Genomic DNA, 24,340 nt, shown 5'->3' on the forward strand with positions numbered 1-24,340 from the left:
CCCTCTCTATAGTCATGTTCTTGTCACGAGCTGGACTCGAACCAGCATTTAGCTTTTCAACCCACCGATCGTGACTTTTGTTAACCCGCTTCGCCTAAATCTTCAACTAAAAAACTAATTAGAGTAGACTACATCCGGGGTGGCATGACCATAGGGATCTCCTTCTATCTTTTATTTTAGTAATGCACGCTGTAATTGTTACTTCTGTTTTCTATAAGTTTATTAAATTGATTCCACTTCACAGCATTATAATGTTCATCAGAATCAATCACTTGGTTACCGCACACAGAATCAACATAGTTCTTGTAACACTTAATAAAGTGTGATACTACCATATTCCATTTCTTTTTATTTTTAGCTGGTGAAATGGTATTAAAGAAATCTTCAAGATAATCAGATGTTAATGGGATAGACTCATTACTTATTTTGTTTCCTTTTTCTGGAAGAATGAGATTTTGATTAATAAAATGATTAATTATTTTAAGTGGATGACCCATATTAATAAAGACCTTGATATATATATCAGGTATTACTTTTACATAAGGTGGAGTTGTGATAAAATTATCGTGTACTGTGTAGATTTCAAGTTGTTGATTCAATAATGATTGTACTACTTTCATGGCTATGTATGCATCCTTTTGATGAATGAAGTTTGCGAATGTTGCTGATAGTGTTTTTCGCTTATCCCGTTTCGTGGTTGGTATACTTAAAGTAGCTTTTCGTCTCCTTTTTGTACTCCGTTCATAAACATTTATACATTCTTTTTTGAAAGCCATATAATCCTGTTTTGTAGTGAAAAAAGGTATACTATAGAAAATAGCTCTATCCTTTGCAGAACAAAACCAACTAACGATGTTGATCAATTTCATTAAATTTACTATGTCTGGATATTTATGATTCCAGAATTCATCGCTAAGTTTAGCGAGGTTATATGTATCTTTTCTACTTAGTAATTGTCCATATGTACTCCTAATATCTTTTTCTATACTAATCAATGTCTTTCCATAGATCAATGGCATAAAAATAAGCTTAATGAGCTTTCTATCTAACTTATATTCAATGATATCCAACTTTACCTTATCATTTATTCGATGATTAATAAATTCTTTTAAATCCTGGAGCAAGTAGGTATATACGTCTTGTATTTTACCATCAGGGTGAGGAATAAGATTCGTTCTCATAGCCATTTCTTCGTTAAGTAATAAGTAACTCATGATTTGATAGGCACTAGCAGAGGCATCTTGCGTTATTGGTATTTTATTATATTCTTGAACTACATCGTAACATAGGACTTTGGATATGAACTGAAATGGATCGCTAGCATCCTTAGCGAAGCTTATTAAACTCTCATCAGAAGCATAGATTAAACTCTGTATTTTCTTATACCATTGAAGAGCATCATCATAAAGATAGAATTTCTTATACTTAAAGGCAGCTGAAGAGGTTACTATGTCCTTTACCGAGTCTTTGCACCCTTCTACTTCTTGAATATTGTTGGCAAAGACTATTAAAGCTCTAGATAGATCACGTTCATGAAAATGCAAGATACCTGATCGGTAAATTCTACCACGGAAGTCCATAAATGCAGGCAGATAAAAGACAAAATCCTCATATGCGGAAGCTAACGTGATTATAAAATCTTCATACCTAGCTTTTTGTACCTTAATAGATAATTCTTTTAAAAGAGCATCAAGGCGATTAGTTACCTTTATAGCCTTATTCTGATAAAAAGATATCCTCAAAAGATCGAAGACTTCTTTAAGATTCACGCGGGCTAGTATTCTAGGCATAAGAATACCTATTTTTTCTAAAGTAGAACGATTCTTCTTAATGAACTCCAATACCTTTTTATTTATCTTAAATCCTTGGTTCTGAAGCCCATTCAATATGGAGCACATTTCCTTATACTTAGAATCATCTAATTCTATATTGAAATTATTTAGGTTATGAGATGATAGAAGATTGTAATGTATATTTAAGGAAGGACAGCTTAAATAACCACCTTTCAGGTCTGATAACACAAAAGGCTTCTTTATTTCTTCATTAAGAAATTTAAATACAATGTAATCATCATCATCAGATGGATGTTGCCAATCTACGGGCTTGCAAACCATTGGAAGATTGAGTTTCAACGGGAGAATACTTAAATCAAAGTTGCATACAACGAATAAATGTTTTTCTATATAAGCCTGTCCATTCTTTTTAACTACAGATTTATTATCATCTGCGGAAATGGATTCAAGAAATATCAATTTTCTTTCAATCATAAACTCAAGCAATCTTCTACCTATTTCAAATTCTTTACCTTTTTTATGACTGATATCACCTTCGCTACTACTATCAACTCGACTATTTTTAATTTTATTCTTATTAATTATATTAGCCTGTGTCATAACAATTCTATCTATTAGTCCCAAAAATGTAGATACCCTCACAACCGAGTTCTCTTGAATACTGTGAAAGGACACACTTAAGGCATATATAAGAATAGCTTCTATCGTATATTCACCAAATTGAACAATAGTGCTATCATAAAGTTCTTTAGTAATGTATTTTTTCAAATAGTATTTAGCGCTAATAAGATTCTTTCCTATCAATCGTTTGATTAAATTAGGAGTTTCAGTAAATATAGTATTTTCATCGAATTTTCTAGTTATATCTTCAATCTGCATTTGTAATTTTCTTAAATCCGACTCATTCCATTTATCATTTATTCCCTTATTCTTGTACTCATTCAATTTCCTATAAACTTGTGTATTAAATATTTCTTTTTCTACAAAATCTGGTAACTTTTCCACCATATCCTTATACAATTGATCCCAAAATTCATTGATGATATTATCACTACTTATATTAGAATACGCCCTTATAAAATTATTTCTATTTTGATTTAATGTCATGCACTTTCTCTGCAATTTCAAGTCAATCAACTCCTTTCTCAGTCCTCTTCCAATGAATGAATATCCTTTACAACACACCGTTCTAAAAATATTATTAATGTTTTCACTCTGACAGTTAAAAACTCCGCATTTCTTAATCGCTCGAAGCAAGCGATAGCCTCCTCTTATTTCAATCGCTCGGAGGTTGATGCGATTCATTGTAAAAAATGATATGTTCATGGTTTTGTTTTTTAATATTTTTTTTACCTCGGCATGTCGGGGTATGAGGATTTTTCCCCTAAAGAGAGCCAAGAGTTATAGGTGTATTTTTTAGGTGTATTTTAAAAATACACTTCATACACTTCATACCTTACACTTCATACACTTCATACACTTCACACCTTACACTTCACACACTTCACACACTTCATACACTTCACACTTCACTTCACACTTCACACCTTACACTTCACACACTTCACACCTATTATAATAATACAGTATTGAAAATACACTTCAAAAGGATGCATACAGAAATTTCCTTCGACCTTCGTTTGAGTCCGACGGCCGGCCTTCCTTCATGAGACCCCGCCCACTAAACCTACGAAAAGCCCTGCCCTGGCACTTTCTAACTAGGAGAGTCAGCAACTTCTATTAGCGCCGGCGAGTCGAATTGATCGTGTCATGTGCAACGTCCTTCAATGATGGTTCATTAATTTCAATTGATTTAGACTCCTTTTCTTTTTTAATAACGTTGTGCTTCGGATAACCTTCGGAACTTTTCAACTCACTCTCGTATTACTTCATACCTGGGCGGGTCTTTATCTCTTGTTCTGTTCCCGCCAAGCACGTTCAGAAAGAAAGCGTGTTCGTTTCATCGTAACCTTGTCTCCGTAGGGAACAGTACGCTCTTTTCCCCTATTGTATTGAATCAATACAAAAAGAGGTCCGTGCTACGGTCTCCTATTGTTTGATCCAACCAGGGACGAGCCCCGACTTCCATAGGTCCTTTATGTAAACATAACCTAATGATAATTTATTATTTACTTCGTTTGTGACTTCTTTATTGACTTACTTCTTAGCATCTGAAGATGAATTGACTTCGTAACATGAATCTGAATCTGACTTCGTAACATGAAGATGAATTTCTTGCTCCTAAGCGCCTAAAGTCTTTCGCTCCCGCTCCTCGCGCCTTGCTTTTCGCGGAGCGGGCCAATTTTTCTTGCTCCGCCTCCGCCGCGCCTTCTGAGGGTCTTTTGCTTTTGCCGATCTATAGAGATACTACGAGTCTTCCGTCCCAGATTCCTCGCCGCCATCTGGTTCACCGGTACTACCAAATCATGTTTACGTTACTGTTACGGATATCCAAGTATTCTCTCGGTTCGGTCGTGCTTCTGGTTTCCATTCCCATCATCATATTGATGGAAACTCCTCGTGCTCTGCCATAAGAACTTGGAGTCCGTATCATGGTGAAGGCGCGGGAGCGGTGAATATTAAGATGAAGACGCGATGGAGCGTGTGATTCTTGCTCAAAAAACTGACCGAACGCGTTCGAGTTATTGGCTCGACCGACCCGGCAGCATTCATGAGTCGATCGTTCAACTGTTCCTCAGAAACACTGTCGAGAAGTGCCATGCAGCCCCCCGTCCTTTCTTTTCTTCGAAACCTTACTTCTGATTTACTTACAGAAATCAATCGCTACGCGCCTCAGGCGCGAAGTTTACGAGCGGGAGCGGAGCGGGCGCGAAGGCGCGAGTGAGCGGGAGCGGTTATGAAAAAAAAATGGAAAAAAAAAGGGGACTTCTGCAACGGGCTATGCCACATATTACTTATGAGGGAAGTCGCATCCGTCCCATCGCAAGCACCTACAATGTCATGATCACTTCTTTTATAACCTTTTTTGGTAGTTCAACGAACGGTCGCCCCTCCAACAATAAAAGGTAGAAATATGGAAACTTCTCTGCCATTTGGATCGGAGAATTTATGGAGGAAATCGGGTTTTAAATTTCCAGAAACCGCACGATTATATAGCCAAAGGGAATACGCCGCGCCTAAAATCATCCCAAGCGCTGCTAATGTGGCTACTAAGCTATTTCTTTGGAAAGCTCCTACTAAGATGGGAAATTCCCCGATAAAGCTGCTAGTACCAGGTGAACTCATATTGGCCAAAGTGGAAGAGAAGAAAATGGTAGAGAAATTCGGCATGGTGCTCACTGAACCTCCATAATATCTAGCAAGTCGAGTCTTATGTCGGTCATATAGAACACCAACACATAGAAAAAGGGCTGAAGGAACCGGTCCATGACTTGACATCGGTAGAATGCTACCTCCAATTCCATGTATGTTCGATAGAGCCAAATATCCCCCCCCCACTGATCGGAGTACGCCGATTACCCCCCGAACCGTACAAGATAGTTACCGCCTATCATACGGCTTTCTAACTCCATTTCTTTTTCTAGTCGTTTCGCTCTGTCGGATCGATGGTAGTATCAGAGTTCTTTTACTTCGTAACGCTCCGTCGCATCTGAATCTTAATATATTCACGCTCCTCGCGCCTGCTTCCATTTTGATTCTCCGTCGAACCTTCGGAAGGTCATACTAAAGTCTCACATCGTAGACCTCCACCCCAACTCTATCTTCCTTATCAGTGAACCGGAACATAGTGCATAGGTACTCTTCGATGCAGCGGGGACGAGACGACGTGACATACTACGATCACGTATAGAACCCTTCGCTCGACAATATAATATGGAACCTCTTTCAGGTAGAACCTTGTTGGGGTCCTATCGGGATAAGTAGGCCCAAGCTTTCCCTCCCCGCCTCAGACATAAAGGCAGTAGTTCCCTAATTACCATTACCTCTGTGACGCGGCCGTTTTATTACGTTCCACCGCTGTTACGCCAGAAATCCAAGGTAAGGTTCCACAAACCGTTCTGCGGCGTGGTGGCAGGACCGCTAGGGGATTGGCTCGGGGTGTAAGTAGGGAACTTGGGGTCATGCAAATACATAGGCCCCTTCCCTTCTGCCGAGTAGTTTAGAAGTTCCGTTCAACGGTCCCTCGGAGCGAACGAAGGGTTAGGCAGGTAGTACGGGCCCTCTGACTTCCAGCTATGTGTTGTGCGGCTCCGAAGCTTAATGAAGGAAGCTCTTCGAGCTTTCTCCGCCAGGCGCGACGGAGCGAAGAAGCGACGGAGCAAGAGTTCTGCAAGAAAAGACTTCGTAACCTCTTTTCTTCTTCATCTTCATTTCTTCGCCGCGTCGAACGTTTCTTTTATTCATGCTTTGTTTCGTAACTGATTAGCATCATTCGTTGGTTCTGAAATAAAACCTTAAGTTCCGAAGGCGCTTGCGCGAACAGCCCCCTTGCAACTATGATAGAGAGCCTTCTTTATCCGCTCCCGCTCGTAAACGCTCCGTCGCGCTTTGGAACTGTTCATTTAGCATCATGATTAGTTTTCTGTTAAAACATAAAAACCTTTATTATTTAAGTAGTCGGTCGGGGTAAGGTTGTCTTTAGATAACGACAGCTCCGCTTCTCTCGCTTGCTTACGCGAAGGCTTAGAGTCCTTTTCGCTAGGTCCAAATTTCGTCAATCAAAACGAAAGATCTGATCGTTCTTCAAGAACGCATATTGAGCGCAGCTGATATATGGCTACTAGCTATGCCATAAAAAGAAAAAAAAAACTTGACTTCGTAAAGTCATGATAGAATAGATATGGATAGACAGACATTCCATTGATTCACGAAATGGCTCGTCGATCCAAACATTCTTTTCATCGTAACCGCTACGCGCCTGCCCCCCACCCCGAAACTGACCCACGGCACAGCGCCCATTCGTTTCGCGCGCGGGAAGGTGATGCTAATCAGTTCAAGAGACCGCTGCGGAGTGGAGCAGCCGTTATCTAAAGACAACCTTACCTTAGCTGGATCTCGCTGGTGCCACCTAAACGGTAGATAGGCGGCGGATGTGTGACGTTTGGAGTTGTCGTTTGTGCACCTGTCCCAATATAAGAATGAGTGATCCGTTCCCCTGCAGATTAGGGCCTTACCACTCGGTCCCCGATGGCCAGCGGGGGATTCGGTCTAGCAGCTCACGTTCGTTTGCGCTGCGCGTTCCCGCTGGACTGGACACATGTTAGCTGTAGGAAGTACGGTTACGAAAGTGACTTCGGTTCGCCGGCTCAACTCCTCGCTTTACGTTAGCGGACCTACAGATCGGGCCGGGGCTCCGCGCTCTTTCTTTCTGTGTGGGATGGGGGAATGCGTCGAGGCGGCGAACAACAACAACACAACTCCTTCATTAGCATCACCTCTATGAAACAGTGCATTGGACCGATGGATAAGAGAACTGAGATGGCTTGGGCGCTCTACGTACGATGTAGACTCCATCAGATGCATATCGATTTTTTTATTATGGATCCAGATAGAAAGATCAAGAAATACTGAACAAAAGCTCTTTCGATCTATCAAAACAAACCATCTATCAATCGATTTAAAACTCTCGCTTTTCGTTAATTTCCGCCGCGCCATAATAAGAAAGAAGCTGGCGAAACAGCTGGATGAGCTAATATCTCAAGCGCCCAACAATTCTTATTCACGGGAAAGTCAAAGATTCGATTCGGATTTCGTAGAGAGCTGCTGCTGCCTGCGCGTAGGGCCGCCCCCCACTCCCGTCCCGGTTTGGGGGTTATGTTTTTGGAACAGACGGCTTGCCTCGAATCGACGCTTTTGTTGCGACATGCTATGTTTTCTCCCCCATTGCTAGTAGGTTGATGGGTCGCACGTTCTTCAGTTCCTTCAGAACCTTTTTGTCCATAACTCAAAATAGGTGACCTAACGGCCGCCGCCCGACTAGACATACCAATAGTCACCAGATTCATATGGGCTACTGGGGAGTAGGCAATGATCTTCTTAAGATCGATCTGTCTTGAAGTGGTCGAGGGAGTATATATTATAGCAATCGCGCTTGGAGTATAAATGAAAGGAGTGGAACGAAGTGTCGCTTCGGGAAACATGGGGATTGAAAATCTTAAAAACCCGTGGGTTCCCAATTTTAAAGGAATTCCTGCCAAGATGACGGATCCAGCCGTAGGTGCCTCTACATGGGCTTCGGGTAACCAAATATGAACTGGTACCATAGGCACTTTGACGGCGAAAGAGGCGAAAGAAGCAATCCATAGAAAGATTTGGCGCCGCTCACTAAATTCTGTGGTTAATAAGATTTGTGAATCGGTGGTTCCTGTTTGGAGAAGAATCAACGGAATAGCTAATAGCATAAAAACGGATCCAAGTGAAGTATATAGGAAAAACTGATATGCTGCCTTGATCTTTCTTTGTCTCGAACCCCATACCCCTATAATAATGGTAGAGTAAGGGGTGGCCCCAAAGCAGAATTGACCTGACCGGTGGTAGTTTTTATAAGCTCCAGTGGGTAGCCACTCCCTTCTCAGGGAACCGTATGTGACACTTCCGCATCATACGGCTCCGTACCGAGTTGTAGTCGTCGGCCCTTGTCATTAGACCACTATCTATGCATGTATTTATCCTAAAGTAAAGTCGAACCTTCGTTTCATTTATCGCTCCTGCTCATAAATTCCTCGCGCCTTGCTTGACTCTCGAATCTTTTGCTTCTCGGGTGGTGGCGAACAATGCTGCTTGCGTTGCGGGAGATGCCCGCCTGTAGGGCCCGGCCTGCTTTCCGCCCGAAAGAACCGCTCACTAGCTAGTCGGACTAGTAGTAGGGGGCCCGACCGTAACCCTATCTTTCAAACTTCTTCCAAATCAAGAAAAATGGGCAAGTTGGTTCTGAAAGAAAGATTGAGTGCGGCTTGTAGATAAAGCAAGCACATGTCACGCACAGTCGGGTTGCTCACCGGATCTCTCTTTTTATATATAGTATAGATAGACTAGATAGAGAGATCTGTGAAAGTCGCAAGCGCCTTATGTTAGCCCCCCGACCGCACTTTACGCTACTACTACGGGTGAGCGGAATTGGTTTGATCTTTCCGGTTGTACGCAGCACTTGTACGGAGATGCATGCATAATGCTAACGCACCTTTTCTTATCTTAAGTTATTACATTCTTCTTCTGATTAAAAAAAAGAATTCTTCTGAAATTAAAAGAAGAACCTGCCCGCATTTCCGGGGGCCACCCACCTGCTGCCAACAGTCTGTCTTCGGAATTATACTGAACAGCTCCCCTCCGTTTGTTTTAGCAACTTATCCTATGGTCTCCTCGCCAAAATCGGCGACGACGGAGGAACCAACCTGCCTGCTGTGGCGGGGCGGCTTTTTTGTTTCACAATAAGACCTGGACGATTATCCCTACCATCGGTAGCTTACGAGTTTACGTCCATCCCTGGTCGGAGTTTATCCTAAAGTCGAACCTTGTAGCCGTTACCCGAATTCGCGCAAGTGTGTCCACACCCCCCTGACTTGACGAGGAATCCATTCTCGCGAACAAAACACCCCCTACACACACCTAGGAGCACCCCTTCCTGCATATCCATACAAGATCCGAGTAGGCGGGTCGAGGTCCTACGAGGTACCCACTACTCAGAGTACCCTCCCACCAAAAAAGATGTGTGGTTCGGTGGTTCGACCAGAAATGCTATGCTTACACACAAGACTACCCCTCTTCCCGAAAGCTTCGCGGGGACTACTTGACTTTACGACGACGGAGGACCGCCCGTAGGGGGTTTACTGCACAAGGCCCCTGCAGAGGAAACGAAGTTATCCCAGCGAATAGAAGATGCTCAGCTCCGCACAACATAGGGATTGGCACGCTTTCGGGAAGAACATAGAATAGTAGAGGATCCAGCATGCAGGACACGGCGATCATTAGAAATTCACGAATTAGAGATGCTGTAATATACTCTTTCCCATAACTTCTCATACTAGACCAACCCACTGAAATGCAAATAGGGATCAGAAATGTGGTCAATATCACGAAGAATAATGAAATACCGTCTATACCCAAAAACAAATGGATGTTTTCATAAGGAAGCCATCGAAGGCTTTCCACAAATTGAGATTTGGCCGTAGAAGGATCGAATTGTATCCGAGGAACAGGGGGATACAAAAAAGTAATAAGAGAGGCGCAAAGACCAATCAATCGTATCGGTCGTATTCTTGAATTTGGAATGAAAAGAGGAGTAATGCTTCCTAGCACGGGACACGGAATAGGACCACTTAGATCGGAATAGCATTCACAGAAATGTTCTAACATAGAGTAGAATCGAAGATTGAAGAGATTAGTTGACAACAGTCAAAAGATGGGCGCCGAATTCCTATACAATAGGGGTCTATCAGTGCAAGTCAGCTGAACACCGTGATTGATGAGTGGGTAGGTGGGTTAGGTGCACCTCTCGCCCAGTGGGAAGTCATGAGGCTAGTCCCCCCCTGAATGAATAAGTAGTGGGGCCCCCTTCCCGCCGCTCGCTCGTCTTCATCTTCACGCTCGTCTTCATCTTCATCTTCACGCTCCCGCTCACTCGCGCCTTGATTTTTATTCTAAATATTAGATTAGTTTATCCGGAGAATCTTTCTAAAGAATCTATCTAACCTTCGTAACATGAATCTTCATCTTCATCGCTCCCGCTTCATACACTTCATACCTTACACTTCATACACTTCATACACTTCACACCTATAACTCTTGGCTCTCTTTAGGGGAAAAATCCTCATACCCCGACATGCCGAGGTAAAAAAAATACTAAAAAACAAAACCATGAACATATCATTTTTTACAATGAATCGCATCAACCTCCGAGCGATTGAAATAAGAGGAGGCTATCGCTTGCTTCGAGCGATTAAGAAATGCGGAGTTTTTAACTGTCAGAGTGAAAACATTAATAATATTTTTAGAACGGTGTGTTGTAAAGGATATTCATTCCTTGGAAGAGGACTAAGAAAGGAGTTGATTGACTTGAAATTGCAGAGAAAGTGCATGACATTAAATCAAAATAGAAATAATTTTATAAGGGCGTATTCGTCTATTCATAATTATGGTTACTGGGAACGATTAGTAAATTCTATTGGGACTTCAAGAGGGAAGATTAGCTATCCTGGTAAGATATATGCTTATATGCACTTCATAGAACCCTACCCTAGAATTAATGATTTTGAAGTGCTTACATATGGATTTCTACTCTTGCTAGAGCAGTATGCTTATAAAGTTAAGTCGAAGTACGTAAAATTTACTATGGGTTATATCATGAAATTACCTAATATTAATGAGATCGTATGTACTTTAGGGAAGGCTATTCCATTGTATGATACTTTAAGTAATAATAAAATACCCAAACAAATGATCTATTTTAATGTTGAACAACTTGTGAGGTTATACGGTGAAAAATATCAGGATGCTGTGATCAAAGGTATCTTCATATATATATATATTATGAAGTTGATAAAAAAACCGATTCTATTAATTCAGACTTTTTTCCTATTATTACTTTATATGATAATATGATTTCAGATATTATCAAAGTTATGTATTCTGATATTAGAAATGCTAATCTACCTGATGTTAAATCACTTAACTATAAAAAGTGTCGTATATCATCTAAGATAAATGCACTTAAAGCCAAATATAAACAGAAATGTAGGCCTTTCATTGTTGCCGATATAGAGACTGTAATGTTAAATGAAATTCATGTCCCTTATGCAGTTGGTTACTTAGTGGTGAATCTTGATGATGATCTAACTTCCATCCCTTACTATTCGATTAATACATTCTTTAGTGAGGATCACATATTTTTCTATCCCAAGTTTGAAGAAAGGAGTGAGAAAATATTATCTGATTTTATCTATAATTTGGAAGAATATGTAAAATCAAATAAGAAATTTCGCACTGTTTATTTTCACAATTTTTCAAGATTTGATGGTATTTTTATTATGAAGTATTATACAGATCGTGGTGATAAGTATAAAATAAAAACCTTGATGAGGAATCATAGATTGTACGAGTTGAAAATTTATGTTGGCAATAAATTATTAATCCGTTTTAGAGATTCTTACACATTGCTTCCTAGCAGTCTTGAATCATTGTCTAAAACTTTATGCCCTGAATAAGGCTCCAAAGGTTCTATCCCACATACTTCTTTGACTGTCGAGAATATTAAGGATCATAAAGAAGCTATAATTAACTATCTTCGTCAGGATATTCTTGTCTTAAGAGGTGTGATGAAAAAAGCTCAAGATATTTATTGGTCTAATTATGAGATTGATGTCGAAGATGTGATGACAGTCTCAGCCCTTGCCCTTAAAATCTTTCGTAAGAGATATTTTGATGATAAAATATTTCATATCAATATACCTACTAAAAACCAATACACCTTTATTAGGCGAGGCTATTATGGAGGGCATGTCGATGTATATAAGCCATATGGTGAAAATCTTTACTACTACGATGTGAACTCTCTCTATCCTTATATTATGAAATCCTATCCGATGCCTTCAGGATCCCTGTCTGGCATAATAATTTGGAAGATACTGATTTGGAGAACTTATTTGGATTTATTGAAGCCTATGTTGTATGTCCAAGTACTATAGAACATCCATTCTTGCCATATAAGGACAAGTTTGGCACTTTAATCTTTCCTACAGGTAGATTCATTGGAGTCTTTTATAGCGAAGAGTTGAAGTTCGCACGTAATTTAGGTTACTTAGATAATTCCTCTTAGGGGCTATTTGTTTGAGAAAAAACCTAGTCCTTTCGAAGTTTTCATCTCAGACCTATATAAAAGCAGACTTGAAGCTAAGAAAAAAGGTGATGTTCCAATGACATATTTTTATAAAATACTAATGAACTCACTCTATGGTAGATTTGGTATGAATCCTGAAAGTACTGTCACGGAAATCTGCAATCAAAAACAATACGAGGAATTGATAATGAAAGACACATTTCAATCTGCAGAGAAACTTACCGATCATTACTATATTGTGAATTCCATTACCAATTGTTACTCTCTAAACGACGATGACTGGAAAGCTCCTAAGATGTCGGCTGTTCACTTGGCAGCTGCTATCACGGCTTATGCTCGTATTCATATGTATCCACACATTGCTAGATCAGACTGTTATTATACTGATACTGACTCCATAGTTCTAGGAAGTCCTCTTTCTGACGATTTAGTATCTTCTACCGAATTGGGTAAGTTTAAACTAGAAAACCATATAAAGAAAGGTATCTTCTTAGCACCTAAAAGCTACATGTTGGAAATAGAAGATGAGGGAACTATTCTTAAACACAAGGGGCCTGCTAAAGATTTAATCACTGCGGATTGGTTTAAAAAGCAATATGAAGATCCATCTATAACAAAGCAAATGTCCACTGAAGCCCATTTCCGAATAGATTGGAAAAAACTACAGATTGGAAAGAAGAATATGAACATAAGACTAGGACTACCAAAGAGTTCGAAAAGAGAGAATGTCTATGATGCAAATGAGGACTGGGTAGGCACACGCCCTATAAATGTCGTTGACCTAAGAACTCAAGATGCTAATACTATTCTTAAATATGAGCTATTTACTAAGAATAAGAAGAAGCCCTGATAAATCTACCCTTTAACTTAATCCGACAAATGAACAACCCCGCTCAAACTGAACTGAAGATCGACAAGGTGGGACTAGCCCCCTTTCATCACTCCGACTTACTTATCTTTGGTGGAGTTATAGGTGTATTTGATTTATAGGTGTATTTGATTTTTTTTATAGGTGTATGTGTTATGTGTTATGTGTTATGTCTTATGTATACTATTATATGTGTCTTTTTCAATACTGTATTATTATAATAGGTGTGAAGTGTGTGAAGTGTAAGGTGTGAAGTGTATTTTCAATACTGTATTATTATAATAGGTGTGAAGTGTGTGAAGTGTAAGGTGTGAAGTGTGAAGTGAAGTGTGAAGTGTATGAAGTGTGTGAAGTGTGTGAAGTGTAAGGTGTGAAGTGTATGAAGTGTATGAAGTGTAAGGTATGAAGTGTATGAAGTGTATTTTTAAAATACACCTAAAAAATACACCTATAACTCTTGGCTCTCTTTAGGGGAAAAATCCTCATACCCCGACATGCCGAGGTAAAAAAAATATTAAAAAACAAAACCATGAACATATCATTTTTTACAATGAATCGCATCAACCTCCGAGCGATTGAAATAAGAGGAGGCTATCGCTGTTTGAGCGATTAAGAAATGCGGAGTTTTTAACTGTCAGAGTGAAAACATTAATAATATTTTTAGAACGGTGTGTTGTAAAGGATATTCATTCATTGGAAGAGGACTGAGAAAGGAGTTGATTGACTTGAAATTGCAGAGAAAGTGCATGACATTAAATCAAAATAGAAAGAATTTTATAAGGGCGTATTCTAATATAAGTAGTGATAATATCATCAATGAATTTTGGGATCAATTGTATAAGGATATGGTGGAAAAGTTACCAGATTTTGTAGAAAAAGAAATATTTAATACACAAGTTTATAGGAAATTGAATGAGTACAAGAATAAGGGAATAAATGATAAATGGAATGAGTCGGATTTAAGAAAATTACAAATGCAGATTGAAGATATAACTAGAAAATTCGATGAAAATACTATATTTACTGAAACTCCTAATTTAATCAAACGATTGATAGGAAAGAATCTTATTAGCGCTAAATACTATTTGAAAAAATACATTACTAAAGAACTTTATGATAGCACTATTGTTCAATTTGGTGAATATACGATAGAAGCTATTCTTATATATGCCTTAAGTGTGTCCTTTCACAGTATTCAAGAGAACTCGGTTGTGAGGGTATCTACATTTTTGGGACTAATAGATAGAATTGTTATGACACAGGCTAATATAATTAATAAGAATAAAATTAAAAATAGTCGAGTTGATAGTAGTAGCGAAGGTGATATCAGTCATAAAAAAGGTAAAGAATTTGAAATAGGTAGAAGATTGCTTGAGTTTATGATTGAAAGAAAATTGATATTTCTTGAATCCATTTCCGCAGATGATAATAAATCTGTAGTTAAAAAGAATGGACAGGCTTATATAGAAAAACATTTATTCGTTGTATGCAACTTTGATTTAAGTATTCTCCCGTTGAAACTCAATCTTCCAATGGTTTGCAAGCCCGTAGATTGGCAACATCCATCTGATGATGATGATTACATTGTATTTAAATTTCTTAATGAAGAAATAAAGAAGCCTTTTGTGTTATCAGACCTGAAAGGTGGTTATTTAAGCTGTCCTTCCTTAAATATACATTACAATCTTCTATCATCTCATAACCTAAATAATTTCAATATAGAATTAGATGATTCTAAGTATAAGGAAATGTGCTCCATATTGAATGGGCTTCAGAACCAAGGATTTAAGATAAATAAAAGGTATTGGAGTTCATTAAGAAGAATCGTTCTACTTTAGAAAAATAGGTATTCTTATGCCTAGAATACTAGCCGCGTGAATCTTAAAGAAGTCTTCGATCTTTTGAGGATATCTTTTATCAGAATAAGGCTATAAAGGTAACTAATCGCCTTGATGCTCTTTTAAAAGAATTATCTATTAAGGTACAAAAGCTAGGTATGAAGATTTTATAATCACGTTAGCTTCGTGATATGAGGATTTTGTCTTTTATCTGCCTGCATTTATGGACTTCGTGGTAGAATTTACCGATCAGGTATCTTGCATTTTCATGAACGTGATCTATCTAGAGCTTTAATGGTCTTTGCGAACAATATTCAAGAAGTAGAAGGGTGCAAAGACTCTGTGAAGGACATGGTAACCTCGTCAGCTGCCTTTAAGTATAAGAAATTCTATCTTTATGATGATGCTCTTCAATGGTATAAGAAAATACAGAGTTTAATCTATGCTTCTGATGAGAGTTTAATAAGCTTCGCTAAGGATGCTAGCGATCCATTTCAGTTCATATCCAAAGTCCTATGTTACGATGTAGTTCAAGAATATAATAAAATACCAATAACGCAAGATGCCTCTGCTAGTGCCTATCAAATCATGAGTTACTTATTACTTAACGAAGAAATGGCTATGAGAACGAATCTTATTCCTCACCCTGATGGTAAAATACAAGACGTATATACCTACTTGCTCCAGGATTTAAAAGAATTTATTAATCATCGAATAAATGATAAGGTAAAGTTGGATATCATTGAATATAAGTTAGATAGAAAGCTCATTAAGCTTATTTTTATGCCATTGATCTATGGAAAGACATTGATTAGTATAGAAAAGATATTAGGAGTACATATGGACAATTACTAAGTAGAAAAGATACATATAACCTCGCTAAACTTAGCGATGAATTCTGGAATCATAAATATCCAGACATAGTAAATTTAATGAAATTGATCAACATCGTTAGTTGGTTTTGTTCTGCAAAGGATAGAGCTATTTTCTATAGTATACCTTTTTTCACTACAAAACAGGATTATATGGCTTTCAAAAAAGAATGTATAAATGTTTATGAACGGAGTACAAAAAGGAGACGAAAAGCTACTTTAAGTATACCAACCACGAAACGGGATAAGCGAAAAACACTATCAGCAACATTCGCAAACTTCATTCATCAAAAGGATGCATACATAGCCATGAAAGTAGTACAATCATTATTGAATCAACAACTTGAAATCTACACAGTACACGATAATTTTATCACAACTCCACCTTATGTAAAAGTAATACCTGATATATATATCAAGGTCTTTATTAATATGGGTCATCCACTTAAAATAATTAATCATTTTATTAATCAAAATCTCATTCTTCCAGAAAAAGGAAACAAAATAAGTAATGAGTCTATCCCATTAACATCTGATTATCTTGAAGATTTCTTTAATACCATTTCACCAGCTAAAAATAAAAAGAAATGGAATATGGTAGTATCACACTTTATTAAGTGTTACAAGAACTATGTTGATTCTGTGTGCGGTAACCAAGTGATTGATTCTGATGAACATTATAATGCTGTGAAGTGGAATCAATTTAAGAAACTTATAGAAAACAGAAGTAACAATTACAGCGTGCATTACTAAAATAAAAGATAGAAGGAGATCCCTATGGTCATGCCACCCCAGATGTAGTCTACTCTAATTAGTTTTTAGTTGAAGATTTAGCCGAAGCGGGTTAACAAAAGTCACGATCGGTGGGTTGAAAAGCTAAATGCTGGTTCGAGTCCAGCTCGTGACAAGAACATGACTATAGAGAGGGATAAACTCATCATACTGCAGTCTGCTAGCCTTACAGCACTTCCTTAATCACTCTTGAACTAAAGAAATTCGCTTCAAAAGAAGGTTTAGGTTAAAAGTATGATTGGATTTCAAGAGATAGTATCTCCCTCGACGGAGTCACAACTCCACCAAAAAGCAAATAAGAGTTAATATGTGTCTTTTTTCAATACTGTATTATTATAATAGGTGTGTTTGAGTTATAGGTGTGAGGTGTGAGGTGTAAGGTGTAAGGTGTGAGGTGTGAAGTGTGAAGTGAAGTGAAGTGAAGTGTGAAGTGAAGTGAAGTGAAGTGTGTGAAGTGAAGTGTGTAAAGTGAAGTTAAGTGAAGTGTGAAGTGAATTGTGTGAAGTAAAGTGAAGTGTGAAGTGTGAAGTGTAAGGTGTGAGGTGTGAGGTGTAAGGTGTGAAGTGTGTGAAGTGTAAGGTGTGAAGTGTATTTTCAATACTGTATTATTATAATAGGTGTGAAGTGTGTGAAGTGTAAGGTGTGAAGTGTGAAGTGAAGTGTGAAGTGTATGAAGTTTGTGAAGTGTGTGAAGTGTAAGGTGTGAAGTGTATGAAGTGTAAGGTATGAAGTGTATGAAGTGTATTTTTTAAAAATACACTTTAAGGAGGGCGAACTCTGCTCCCGCTTAGATAGAACAGGAGCTACTTTAGGCGCTGAAGCGGGGAATCTTCAGATTCAGACTGGAGCGCAGGTTTTTTTATCTTCAAGATAAAAAAAAAGTGGAGGGAGGCTTTGATTATACAAGACAGACCTTGACTGCCGCAAAATAAAGTGTTATACGCCAAGCCCTATAGAGAGCACCTTGGTCGTCTATAGGAAGGAAGAGAGGTTCTGAAAGAAGGTCTTCACCGGCCCATTGTTATTTAGCGTGGGGCGCCTGCATTACAAGAGCAGGTAACGAAGTGGGACCAACACTTATTTTTATCGCCAGCCACTTCATTCAATCAATCATATGTTCTATTCGCATTCATTACTTTTTTATTTCGGGATGCTTCTTTTAACCGGTTGCTTGGTGCCAAGCAACCCATTGGCAAAGAATAATAAGCAAAAGCAACTAAGCTTTAGATTTGCTTTAGCTACCGCTTTTTTTCAACACAGAGCCGAGGCCAGGCCGGAAGTCTCTTGCACGCAAGGAGATGCTGCTTAGGATGTCATGGTTTCGGGCGCCATGATCCTTCTCTGTGGAACAATCGAGGGCACTGACTTACTTCATCATCGCCAGTGAGCTCTTAACGCCAATAGCGCCGCTTGTATGCAAGGCGCGAGTTTGAGCGTGAATATGAGGATGAAGACGCGAGTGAGCGAGCGGAGGCAAGGAGATGCATTTTTAGTACTGGTTGGTGGTACTGGACAAGCTCCAGGGGAATAATCTCTTTCTTAACAGAACCTTTCTTTTCCATGAGGACTAGGAACAGGCAAATAAAAATTTCACCGAATTCGACCTCAACATCCTGCTGCTCATGGTGTTTCACGATCAGTATTGGAAATGAACGGAGAAGTGGTGGAACGTGCGGAACCACATATTGGATTACTCCAGTGCGCACGGCCGCTGACGCCGAGTAGGCTCCTATGCCGCTAGCTATGCCCAGCTCGGTCCCCGGTGGAGGTTCCGTAGCGCGTCATGAGCACCGGGCAAGAAAGAGGCGGGCGGTTGAGCAACTCAAGTGAACCGAACTTACTTTTTGGGATAGAAGGGAGAAGGTTGTGAAGGTGGCCTCGTTATCCACACATCCGGTCGGCAGGGGTGATTATATCACCACCTGGGTTTTCACGAGCGTTGGCGGGTCCTGGAGTGCCCGTCAAGGGCGCTAGCGCATACCCCGGGGTGATCATCACCACTTGCACCTCACATCTCGGCACAGTGGAACGTGTAACCCGCCTGCTGTCCAAGTCAACCACTCAATTTCCTGTCATCCATAGCGCCTAACAGAGCGTGGCAGCAAGGGACAACCCACCCATACGACAGCCAGCGGGGAGGATGGCACTACTGGCAAAGACCGTCTGGCGAAAATGCCGTAGGCGCGAAGCGTGGTAGGCCTGCGCCGGGGGAGCAACGCATAGGTTCCGAAGGAAAGGGAGCCCGGACGGTGGAAGAGCCAGGGGAGGCCGGGTCATTTGACGGAAATGGAAGGTTCAGCATGAACGGCTCATTCATTCTTGAAGAGGTTCCGAAGAGTTATAAGTGAAGAGTGAAGAGTGATATTCCGTGTTGGGTCAATCAATAGATATATGCTTCCAAAAATTTATTTGTTGTGCCATTGCTTCAAAGAAAGAGTTCTCCTTCTCCCAAGCTGTTCCGTTCTTTTGCTCTTAAAATCGCCCTGGCACTATTGAAGTCTTAGATCTCTCCAGTTGATCTTTAACCAGCAATTTGCACGTCAACAAATCAAAGAAGGGCAGTATGAAATGCTCATTATCAACTTCGAATTCTATCTCTAGAAAGGATAAACAACATGTGATATGGATGCCCGGGCGTTTACATTCAATATGTATTCTTTCAGAACCTTCTTTCAGAACATTCGGTGATGAAATAAATAATAAATGCTATTATTTTTTTTATAGCAAACCCGCAAGAAGAACTCTACCAACCTCGAAAGAAAAAATCCAAGTCTAAAGGATGAAAGAAAAATAAAAGAAAAAGAAGAAAGAAAACAAGCTAACCAATAAGTCTAGAACAGAATCCATAGGTTCTGCAAGAAGTCACGAAGGGGTCAGGAGCGGGTTCTGAAATCACTTGACTTCGTAACCTGTAAGAACGTAAGCAAGGGATAAGGTGATAGTTATTCTCTCTTATATCTGGTCAATGCCATTCTGTCTAGTAATTCTTTATCGACTACTTTAGTAACTCTTCCCCTCCCTCTAATCTAACCCTACCTCGCTCCCCAGGCCTTCCATCCAGTTTGCCTCCTTTCTCTTGCTTGATTGATGGAATAGTTCAATGCCCGAGCTCCTGTTTTTCTTGCGTTCTTCACCGGCGCTCGTCGGATGGATGTATCACTCATCCCGCTCCTAAGGTTAGGAGTCTTCTGTGTGTTATAATCATTACGGGAATGAATCGCATATCTTGGTTGAGAATGGCTCAGGAATTCATTGATAGTTACTTTGCCAGGTTCTAGGGGGTTTCCTATTTTTTGTCGATCGAGTCTCTCTCCCTCATTCTACTCGTCCAGCCTTCTTCACGAACTTGTACAATCGATGCACAGAGATAGCCAACTCTATTATCGAAGAAATAAGGAAACGGGCGACGATTTGGCACCAGATATTCGGAGGTGTGGAAAGAGCAGCTGTGAGAAGCGGAAAAACCATCAAAAACGACGATTGTTCGTGAAGGTTTCCACAGAAAGATCCCTTGGTTCTGGCAAACGGATCACAATTACAGGTACCTGGGAGCATATCGATGGAATGAACGAAATACGAACAGTTAACATAATATGGTCATAGATCTTAGGTTGTAACTTGATCATGAGCGAATTTGTTGATGTTGCACCCACGAAGTATGGAAAGTGCCAAACATTGGGAACTACCCGGGGAGGAGTTAGGAACAGGAACAAAGAGAAGCGAGAACCACTTAAATGGAGGAATCGATTGTATTTCGTTCTTTGTTCCCCATAGCAACTGGGGATCGAAAAGCACCAAATTTGATGACTTATTAAGGGAAAGACGAAGAGCATGCTATAGAAGACGTTGCAACATATGTCGGGGAGGCCTCCGTTGATTGTGTACGAAAAAAATACGAGTCCAAAGGCAGGGTAAGAAAGGGTTTAGCTAATGGAGAAATTGACTCTTCCGGAAACCAGTAACGCGTAAACCATGTTAAACCAAAACCGATCAATATCCGAACGGAACGGATTCGAACTTCTCCTAGAATAGTTTCCGGTGCGAAATTCAATTCTATGAGTAATTAAAAGGTTATAAAAGAAGTGGATTCGGGAACGTGGAATGTCAGTCAGAGGTTACGAAGTAATGTAACTCCTGTACGAGAACGAAAAAGTCCTTCGTCCTACACTCGCTGACTTCACGTCGACCTATAAGTAGTAGTGAACTCTGCTTCCTTCACTGAGACAAAAGAGTGAAGTAAAGGCGCGACGGAGCGTGAAGATGAAGATGAAGACGAGCGTGAAGATTCAGACGAGCGTTCAGATTAAGATGAAGACGAGCGAGCGGCGCCTTTAGGCGCTTAGTTAGAGCGCGTTCTGAGCGATGAAGATGAAGATGAAGATTCATCAACGATTCATGTTCTGCAAGGCGCTTAGGAGCATAAGGGCGCAGCGTGAATGCAAGAAACGTTCTGCAAGGTTATGTTATTTTGAACATAAGAAGTCACAGAATGAAGATCAATACCGAATGTTCAACATCTGAAAGAATGGCAATGAGAGGGGCGGGACTCATTTGCTTGTGACTGAAGGACGTAGGGCTCCTATTGAACCGAACAGCCCCTCCCTTCAAGTGAACAGCGCAAGCCTACTGATTGATAGCTTATCTTATAGGCATAGCGAATGGTCCGTTAGTGGATCTTATATTATAGTCGCGAGCCGAGCGTACCACCTTTTATTTTAGTCATGTTGTAGTCGGTCCTAAAAGGTCCTTCCACTTTAAGAATGTAAACCAGCAAAATTAGAATGAAGCTGCTTCTTCAACTTGACACGCGTAGAATGGGAAGGGCAGGGCTGACTCTCTGTCTGGCTTGGTCTCGCTCCCTTCCCGCACGCCTGGAAGATTTATAATCTCAAGAACCTTTCCGTGGGTCGATTTAAAAAAGGAGTCTATTTCTTACGGTAACCATGAAAGAATCTCTTTCGGGTAAGATTAAAAGAAGATGCTTCCTTGGCCGTGTGGAACATGGATGAGCATTATGTCATTCCTACAAGTGATCCGACTGGAAGAAGTGCTATATGAGGACTTCGAGATCAAATATAGAATGTTTCTTTCCATTCCTCATGAGCCACTTATTTCTCCGAAACAAGAGATCAAAGTTATTTTCCTCCTTTTCCCAATAAGTCAACGGCCTTACACCATTGGGATACTTGAATAAACTTGAGTACATATAGGAGACACCAGTGCTAAAACCTTTATCGAGATATCTTCCAAACTGTTAGGTCGTTGTTCGGATGTTGTTCCCCCGGTGTGAAACCAGTTGGTTCCGCAGTTTGAGAATTCTGCTAATCCCAAGTACTCCATCTCCATCATTGCATATGGCAATATAAAAAGTAAAGAGGAGAAGGCATGACCAGAAGAATTGTGTGAAATAAGTAAATTTATCCAGTTGAGGCATTATTGATTCATCAAGAAAGATTCCCTCCAGACAGGGAACCAAGTTCACCTGTACGAGTAGTGAAGAACTATAGAGAGCTGTGGTTGGTTGTTGATCAACGGAAAGCATGAATAAAATTAAAGAAACTTATCTCGGTTAAACAATAAATTAAGGAGTGTGGTGGATGTGTGTGTCACTGGGTCTACCAAAACAAAAGATATTGTTCCATCCTAAAATGCAAACGCAAGTGAATGCTGAACAAAAGGAACCTCTCATTCCCAGAGATCGTCTCTGTGCTTTTGCTTAGAAAAAAAAATGTGCCTGACCTTCTTTATCCGTGACTCTGCTCCCGCTCACTCGCGCCTTCGCTCCGTCACTTCTGCTCCCTCGCGCCTCTATTCAATCAAATATTTTTCTTGTAAATTATATGCTTTAACAAATCAGGAGTGGAGTGGTTCAGCATCTTCACTCTTTTTGTAAGAGCCAACCGGAACAGTCGATTCTTAAAGTTGGGTTACTCCCATGCCCTTAATAAACTGAAACAACTCACTCCAAACCCAACAAAGCACCCCCCCCCCGCGTCTAAAGCTCCTAGAGAAAGCACCTAGACACCAGAGAGTCTTGAAAGCACCTGCACAAGGCTATCGTCTACCCATTCCATCCATCATATCAATCGAGTCGATCCGATTCGTTCTTATCTATAGATAACGCAAGAGAGAACTTATGACCTCGCGGATGGAGAGGGATTCGAACCCCCGGTATTCCTATCAATACTTCGGTTTTCAAGACCGACTCTTTCAACCACTCAGACATCCATCCCTTCGCGCTTCGCCCGTCCTATCTATCTGCGCGCCGCAGATAGGGCAACTCTATGTGATTCGCTACGCTTGCTTACGCCCCACCCCGCTTATGTTAAAACATAACCTGCCCTTCGGTAGTATTTAATCGTAACGCTCGCTTGTTTCTATATGATAATATGCACCGTCCGTCGGCGCTCCCTGCAATAACAAGAGAGTGAAGAACGAACGATCCTCCAAGATGGAATCCGACTCAAGCGAGTGAGTGAAAGGTTCTGATTTCTCAGAATGAAATAAACGCTAATTCTCTTTCTCTCAAAGAAAAAAGATATATCTAAGGTTCTGTTAAGAAATCAATAGTTTAGTTCGGATTTTTCTAGTAAAAAAAGGGGGGGGGGACTCTTTATTTCATAGCCTGATCAAAGCATATCCAATGTTAATTGGTTCTGAAATAACTTATGTCTTTACTTCTGGAGGAACATTTATTCCCTTCTCCTCTTCGCTCCCGCTCATAAAGTCATGTTGCTCGTAAATTCGCGCCTTATTTTTTGGTGAAGAGGCACTTAGAGATTCATCATTCCATTACACAAGAACGCGATAAAGAACTAATACCCGTTTTTGTGTTTCGATTGAAATACCCATAAATGGTATTTTACGTAGAAATAGTATTCTTTTATTTCGACGATCCCCTGGAAGAAACAGTTCCAGAATTACTAAGGCGCGAGGAGCGTTCAGATTAAGATGAAGACGATGGAGCGTCGATTCAATCTTAAAGAGGTTCTTTATTTCTTGACTTTGACTTTCTTTAGAACGTTTATTCGCCCCTTCGCTCCGTCGCTTACTCATAAATCGCTCCTAAGCGCCTAAGGCGGAAGCGGTGAATATATGAGGATGAAGACGAGCGTGAAGATTAAGATGAAGACGCGACGAGCGGGATTTTAATCAGAAGTCAAGTGTTAGAAGGTTCTGAGGCGCGCCGGAGCGGCGAAGGCGCGAGGAGCGGGTTACGAAGTGAAGATGAATGTTACGAAGTCAATGAAGATTCAGATTCAGAAGAAGAAGGTGATGCTAATCAACGTTATCCAGCGGATAAACGATGAAAGGTTCTGTAAAGAACGATTTTTTTTTCATTCCCGAGTAATCTTACCAGGTTATCTGAAGGATAATGGTCCGGA

At 40.1% G+C, this 24,340-nt stretch overlaps 1 non-coding gene and 1 pseudogene across 1 annotated transcript; both read right to left on the reverse strand.

Moving 5' to 3' along the window:
- Positions 1-6,690: 6,690 nt before the first annotated feature.
- On the reverse strand, positions 6,691-8,396 carry LOC144707834 (uncharacterized; annotated as a pseudogene).
- Positions 8,397-23,100: 14,704 nt separating this feature from the next.
- TRNAS-UGA (transfer RNA serine (anticodon UGA)) lies at positions 23,101-23,187 on the reverse strand. Its single transcript has one exon. It is a non-coding gene; the product is annotated as a tRNA-Ser (tRNA).
- Positions 23,188-24,340: the final 1,153 nt, after the last annotated feature.

Source organism: Wolffia australiana, chromosome 9 (assembly GCF_029677425.1).
Source record: "Wolffia australiana isolate 7733 chromosome 9, ASM2967742v1".
NCBI lineage: Eukaryota > Viridiplantae > Streptophyta > Magnoliopsida > Alismatales > Araceae > Wolffia > Wolffia australiana.